Below are 6918 nucleotides of genomic sequence, written 5' to 3' on the forward strand. Positions count from 1 at the left end.
TTCTGCCTACTCCCTTTTAAACAAGTTAACTCTGCCCACGTCCATTGACGTCTTGTCTGCGTCACGTGACCACGACGTAGCGACGTCATATAGTAACCGCTGTTTTGACCAGTAGACTTAGTTATTATGCGTTGACATAATGGCGCACTGGTTAGCATGGCCACCTCTTAAGCATGATGATGCGGGTTCGACGCCTGATCAATGTTAGCATGGAGTGAGCTGAAGTGCATGGCGCTGAAGATTTGAATCTTTGAAATGCGCTGAGGTCTGACATATCAGGCAGAATGGTTTGCCATCACGTTCAACAAAAAATAGAAACTTTCCCACTCTGATTAAAACGTCCTGTGTTCATCTACGTATTTTCGTTTTGCTGTGCATCTTTTCCCTGCCATTTCGAGAGCCCAATTGACACTCATAGTTTAAAGAAATGTGTTTGCCCATCCTACTTTGTGGAATTTCACCACATGCGCTTTTGACCAAAATACCAAATTGAACTCAAGTGAAGCCAACACGCACAACCCCCCCCCCCCCCCCCCCCCCCACACACACACACACACAAAGCAGAGCTAAATGCAAAATGTACTCACCGGTGACTCCAATTTTTTTCCCCCCTGAAGAAACAGCTGGACGGGTGGCCCCGGCTGGCCAGTGGGACTCTTGTTATTCTGACCCTTTTTAATGCGCGTTTGGGGCAACAACCGTTTTTTGTGGCGCTCTCTTCTGGTTCAAAAGTGCCCTGCATGTGAATTTGCTTTTCCTGCCTTCTGATTGGATGAGCGCCGGTGTGACGCGGTGCCTCTGTCACCGTGGCGGGGGGTATACGTTGGCATCGGAGCGTCTGCCAACGTCTGAGACCGGCTGGCAGTGTATCGGAGGTGTCGAGTGCGGTGCCGCTGGAGCTCACTCACCAGCTGGTGTTAGGGCCACAGAATGAAGGCCAAGGAGAAGAATAGAAAGAGAAACAGAAACTTCTCCTCCAATTGTTTGATTTGTCTCTTCTGAGCTTCGATGAATTCTTTCAGCTCTTTGTTCCTCTAGGACGGACAAATGGAAAGTGGCATTCAAAAGCCAGTAAGCGTGCAAGTAAGTGCCGGGCTGGCTTTGGGCCCTTACCTGTTGCGCGCTGTGCAGCAGATCCATTCTCTCTTGGAGGATGCAAGCGTCGCGCTCCCTCAACTCGCACATCAGGGCTCGCTTCCATTGGTCCACGGCACTCCTAAGCTCTTCTCTCTGATCCGCCGTCAGCACGTCATTCACGCCAGCGTGGCTGGCTTTTTCGCCGTCCGTGGCGGGGCAGTCCCGCTGCGGTAGCGCCTCGTACAACATGGCCTCCAGCTCCAGGATCCTCTGGGCCGCAATCCTCGTCCATCAGTGGTCCGGCGGGAGATTTGAGGGCGGCTTACCTTATGAGCCTGGTCCATGGAACACTTCCTGAAGTCCAACTCTTCATCCAGGTAGCCCTTCTGCTTGCAGAACATATCCTAGCACAGCTCAAGGTCAGAATTGTTGGGGCACATTGCCGGAGTTCCCCTTGGCTGATGTCGCGTGTCTGTCTACCTTCTCACTTTCAATGTCCAACATCTTCTGTTGAAGTGCTGACTTGGTCACTTTGATGTATTCTAACCACTGAGGAAAGGCTGCTGTCACATAAGCAGAATGCGAGAGCGTGCGTGGACGTGCGCGTTACCTTCTCGGCTAGGGTGAGAAGGGTCCTGGCGTGAATCACGACCACCTGCTCCTCGTTGGTGAGATTCTGCAAGAGCCCAAAGGCACAGCGTCAACAAGCTTCTTTCAGCGCAAAGCCTTCCAAAAGTCACATTTGAGCCGCCGAGTCTCGTGGAGTGCGAACATAAGGAGTTCGACATACACTTACGGCGTTATAGCCCAGGATGTCCAGCTTCTTCATCAGATCACTGATGACGATGTCCGGGGGAAAGGCGCAAGGAGCAATGTAAGGTGTTCTGGGACCTCGGGTTAAGGTTAGGGTTGCGAGGGACGCCTTACGTACGCTCACGCCCTCGGCCTCGCAGTAGATCTGCAAAGGGCTGAGGCCGTCTGGGAAACGGACTTGCAGAAACTTCAAGACGGGGGAGCGCCACTCCCTCTCCTGAAAGGCAGAGGCATGCATCCGTCCGTCCGTCCGTCCGTCCGTCACATCTCTGGCCTCAACACGCTTGTGCGAGTCTTCCCACCTCCAGCTCCAGGATGCGGAACTCAAGCAGTTCGTTTTGGTCTCGGATATCCTGGATGTGCTCTTTCAGACGCGCTTCTTCCGCCTCCATCCGCCTGACCTGAAAAGACAGTCAGACCTCATCTGCGGGGCTTCCCGACAGGTGTGACGCCAAGCGACTCCGCCCAGCGCCTTTCTTTCCGTCACCTTTTCGGCCAACTGCTGATTGCTCTGACGCAGCAGCTGCTTCTCCTCCACCCACTTGACATTCTAGAAGAGACAAACGCGTGGACAGCTTTGGAATGTTGTGTCATTTTCATCCACAAATTCTTTGGTTGACTGGAAAATGACATTTGCTTTTCTCCGCATTTTCCCAGCCACGTTCGGGGGGGGGGGTTGGTCCAGTAATGCCAGACGGATGAGTGACTGAAGAATGTAGCTATTTTGTCTGAGAAAAAGGTGTGCTCATTGATGAGCTTACCTGTCCTTGTTGCTTCAGCGCTGACTCCAGATCTGCTACTCTGCTTTGATAGTGACCCATTTCTACCATCAGCTTTTCTCTGGTCTGAAAGGAGGAGGAGGGAGGCTCCTCCTCCTCCTTTCAGACCAGAGAACACCCGAGGCTGGGTGAGAACGGGGAGGCTGCGACCCGGCCGGGGGTTGCGGGAAGGGGCGCCACCTTGATCTCCTTCTCGGCGTCGTAGTCCCCTTCGCTGGTCTGGGCTAGCAGAGCGTAGGCTCGTTGCAGCGCTTGATATTCTTGCGTCAGCTGGCGGTAGCGAAGCTCCGCCTCTTCATGCACACACCAATGCAACACAGCACTAGTACCAGAATCAGTCAGACCGGCGACAAAGCACCCGCGACGCAAAGACGAGTCCGATTCCAGGCTGAAGAGGAATGTTTGGTGCCAATACGCTGGCAGAAATGGCGGGCTACCTCTTCGGGTTCCGTGTCGGGGGTTCTGTCGGTGTGAAAAGACAAGGACGATCCGTCCGAGTCCACCAACACGTCTTCGTCGTAGCCGTAAAATGTTTCGATGACCTGCGGGCGCGGAAGCAAACATCTCTCTGAACAAACTGAAGCGACACCTCACGATGAATCGACGAGAGGAACGATAGCGAGAAAAAGGCCATTTCATCTTGCGCAACACCAAGCAGCCGCAAACAAACAGACTCACCTTGCAGGACCTCACGCTTTGTTCCTCCTCAGAGATTCTCGACGTCGGTATCGTAGCAGCAAATCTCTCTCCTGTCGACACAAATAATCCGCCTTTGAGATTCTTTGGATGCAAAGGGAACGAACGGCTCCGGCGCAGAAACAAACGCGACTCACAATGACATTTCTGACATGAGCTCCTGTCTCCAGAGCCTGAAAAACACGTCACCGGCGATGATTGGAGGGACGCTCGTCTTTTCCAAAAGTGACAACTACAGGGTGTGTCAGGGTTTTCCAGATTATCTTTATCGTATCATTGTGTTGCTTTGACTTTGACTGCGACCTGTAATAAATAATATTATTTATCCCTTATTTATCCCTATCGCTTATCCCTTCCTACACAAAGTTGTAAAACACCCCTTGCTATGTTTTGACTAGAGGTCAAGGGCTTCCTCTATTCAATCCACTCTTACACCCACCCTGTTTCTCTTAATTAAAATGCTCGTGCAGGAGCCGAGAGTCAGACTTCATTCGTACAACGGATGGACTCTCCACCTGCAGGTGTCCAAAAGAACTTACTTGTCTCCCGTGTGGTTCTTGCAAAATAAGTTGGAGCGAGCGCAACTCTAACAGGGTGCATTTTGCCACTAGCTGCCTACGGACAATGACGTCGCGCTCGCGGCTCATGGTTGACGGGCTGAGCAGCCGGGCAAGTCCGTCGTTTTCAGCGCACAGCGAGTGGCAAAGGCGCTGACAAAACGGGAGCTTTGAGCTGCTGAAAACGGCAAAACAAGTCTAAAGCGTGTTCAAACGCGTGCGCACAATGCTCCTGCTTGAAAGGTCGGAATTTAAGGGGCCAATTTTTTGGATGGCGGCCGCCGGCCAAGCTTTGGACGGAAAAGGTTTCCTGGCGACAGCGAGCGAGCGCGGCGCTGCCGTACGTGCACCGAGTCGCCTGCCTGAAGACCTTGGACAAGTCGTCGATGATGTGCCGCTGCTCCACAACTTGAAGGAACTCCATTTCACCGTCCTGCTGGCCGCAACCGCGGTCCAGGTCATTGAGCGAACTAGGCCTTCTCTGTGGAACACAAATGCAGTGGACTCTGTTGGCACGCCGCCGTTGTCCGCGTCGACTTACCAAGCTTGCCATCTCCTCGTTCTCCTGGGTGACAAAGCGCACTTTGTTTTCAAGGCGACACAGCACCAGCGAGAGTTCTTCATTCTTCCTGCTCAGGCGTTTGTTTTTGTACAGGAGTGGCAGAAACTGGCTTTCTGTTTCTCTCAGTCGCTTTAGCTGCAAGCATGAAGTGCGGGATGTGAAAGACGCACAACACGCGGGCCAGAACGTATCCATTCCTTTTGCATCGGTTTGAACGGAATCGTGCCTTTGGCTCCCAATAAAAGACATCTACCAGGCAACCGACTCGCCGCGCCGCTCAACTAATAAGCAAGCGCAATGGGTGCCTCGCTGGATGGCGCGCATCAAACGTAGCGCAAACCTTCAAGCGTGCCGTCAATAAATTACCAGTTCATTGCGCTCTTCAGAAAGCAGGGCGTTTCGATCCTCCAGTTTCCTGATGACTGCGCTGAGCTCAGCGATTTTCAGATGAAACCGTCGCGTGTCCCGATCCTCCTGAGACTGAAAACGCCCCGCAACACACACACACAAGCACTCGTTCAAAGTTCAAAACTGTTTTTGTGCTACCTTCCTCCAGCAACGAACTAAGTCATGCGTACTGCAAGTGTGTGATGAGGTGGCTTACGCAATGAAGAGGATTGCTAGTAGCGGCGTTGACCCCACTTCCAGGGTAGTTTAGGCCCGCCCTTTGGGAATCCCTCAGGGCAGCGATCTGCTGCTCGGCAGCCTGAGTCTGCAGCTGAAGGCGGTGGACGTGGCCGGCCCCAGGGCTTCATCCAAAACACTAACCGCTCTGTCTTTCAGCTTGATCTCATCCGTCTGGATGTACAAACGGGGAGCGCTCAGGCAGGCGGGCAAACTCATTTGCCAGAATTGTGACAAAAACAAAGAGAGCAACCGGCCAATTTTTTTCTTGAATCGACTAGAACACCTTTGCTGTGACAAAAGCGAAGCGAGCAACCGGACATTTTCTTCTTGTGAAATAGAATAGAATAGAATGCCTTAGGTGTCATTGCACTGCAGGTATACAACGAAATTGGGAACATAGCCACGCACCGCGCATCTGATCAGTCCTACCAGTCGGCGGATCTCCCTCTCGCAGTCTCTCTTGGTTCGGCTCAGCTCCTCCCGATGCTGGTGATGAGCCGATCGGAGCTCGGCCGCTCGGGACTGCCAGGCCTGCTGGGCCGCTGCCAGGGCTTCTTCCGCGCTCCTGGTGGAGGCGACACCGCTCGGTCTCCCGACACCGCCGCGTCTCCTCCACCTCCGCCAGCAAAGCGCCCCCCCTCCTCACCTGAGCAGACATTGCGCCACACCGGGCCGTTGAGACCGCAACGGAGCGCCGCGACGCTTACTGGGGACAAGCTACACAATACGGTCGCGGCCGCATCGAAGCCCGACGTGGCGTGCGGATAGTCAGACACGGATAGAGCGGATCACCTTGTCCATGGAGCCGTCCCTCAGGCTGAGGACCAAGGCATTCAGTCGCTGGATCTCTCCATCTTTGATTTTGATCACTCTCATCAGCTCCATTTCATGCTGCCGCAGTAATGTCTCCCTGGTAATGGCTAACTCTTTCTGCTTCTCCTCATGGAGTTTGCTTTTGAGTTCCGTCATGGCGGCGGTGGCACGGTGGTGCTCCGCCCGCAGGTCCTGACTTCTCTCTCTCTCCAGACAGCTGACCTGACATGACTTAGACTTAGACTTAGACAAACTTTATTGTCATCTTGTCTGCACATGGTGCATACAAAACGAAATTCCGTTGCATACGTCTTACAACAAAGTAGTGATATTGCAGTTGAATAGAAGTAACATATCCTATGACAATATATATATATACATATACTATATATATATATATATATATATATTAAAAATAAGTATAAAGTGCAGCAGTGATAATTATGCAATAGTGCAAGTAGGCAAAACAGTATTCAAGAGTGTGCAGAGGAATGCTAAACCATGTATTAAACTTCTATTTAAAGGGTTTATACAAGTTCAGTAAAGTTGGTAGTGCGAGATAGTGCAAGATAGAGGTCCGTAGTGTCATAAAGTACAGTTCTGTGAATGTGTGATGCAGAGTTCAGTTTAGAGCTCAACAGTTCTAGTGTTCAACAGTCTGATGACAGCAGGGAAAAAGCTGTTGCAGAACCTGGTGGACCTGCAGCGGATGCTGCAAACCTCTTCCCAGAGGGCAGCAGGGAGAACAGTCCATGGTGGGGGTGTGATGGGTCATTGATGATGTTACGGGCACGGGACATGCAGCGCTGAGATGAAATGTCCTGAATGGAGGGAAGAGGAGCCCCTATGATCCTCTCTGCTGTCCTCACCACTCTCCTCACGTTCTTCCAATCGGAGGCGGTGCAGCCTCCACACCACACAGAGAGACAGCTTGTCAGAATGCTCTCTATGGTGCTCCTGTAGAACGTCCTCATGATGGGTGGGGGCAGGTGGG

General features: G+C 52.4%; 1 long non-coding RNA gene across 2 annotated transcripts; it reads right to left on the reverse strand.

The window, feature by feature from the left end:
• Positions 1–2813: 2813 nt before the first annotated feature.
• Positions 2814–5691, reverse strand: LOC148379569 (uncharacterized). Of its 2 annotated transcripts, XR_015855388.1 has the most exons (6): positions 5541–5691; positions 5089–5282; positions 4851–4964; positions 3348–4619; positions 3107–3211; positions 2817–2962 (listed from the first exon to the last, which is right to left on the reverse strand). It is a non-coding gene; the product is annotated as an uncharacterized LOC148379569 (long non-coding RNA). The 2 variants fall into 2 exon arrangements; XR_015855387.1 differs by having other exon boundaries at positions 2814–3211.
• Positions 5692–6918: the final 1227 nt, after the last annotated feature.

This window comes from Syngnathus floridae, chromosome 22, assembly GCF_059516105.1.
Source record: "Syngnathus floridae isolate MCC-2025c chromosome 22, RoL_Sflo_1.0, whole genome shotgun sequence".
NCBI lineage: Eukaryota > Metazoa > Chordata > Actinopteri > Syngnathiformes > Syngnathidae > Syngnathus > Syngnathus floridae.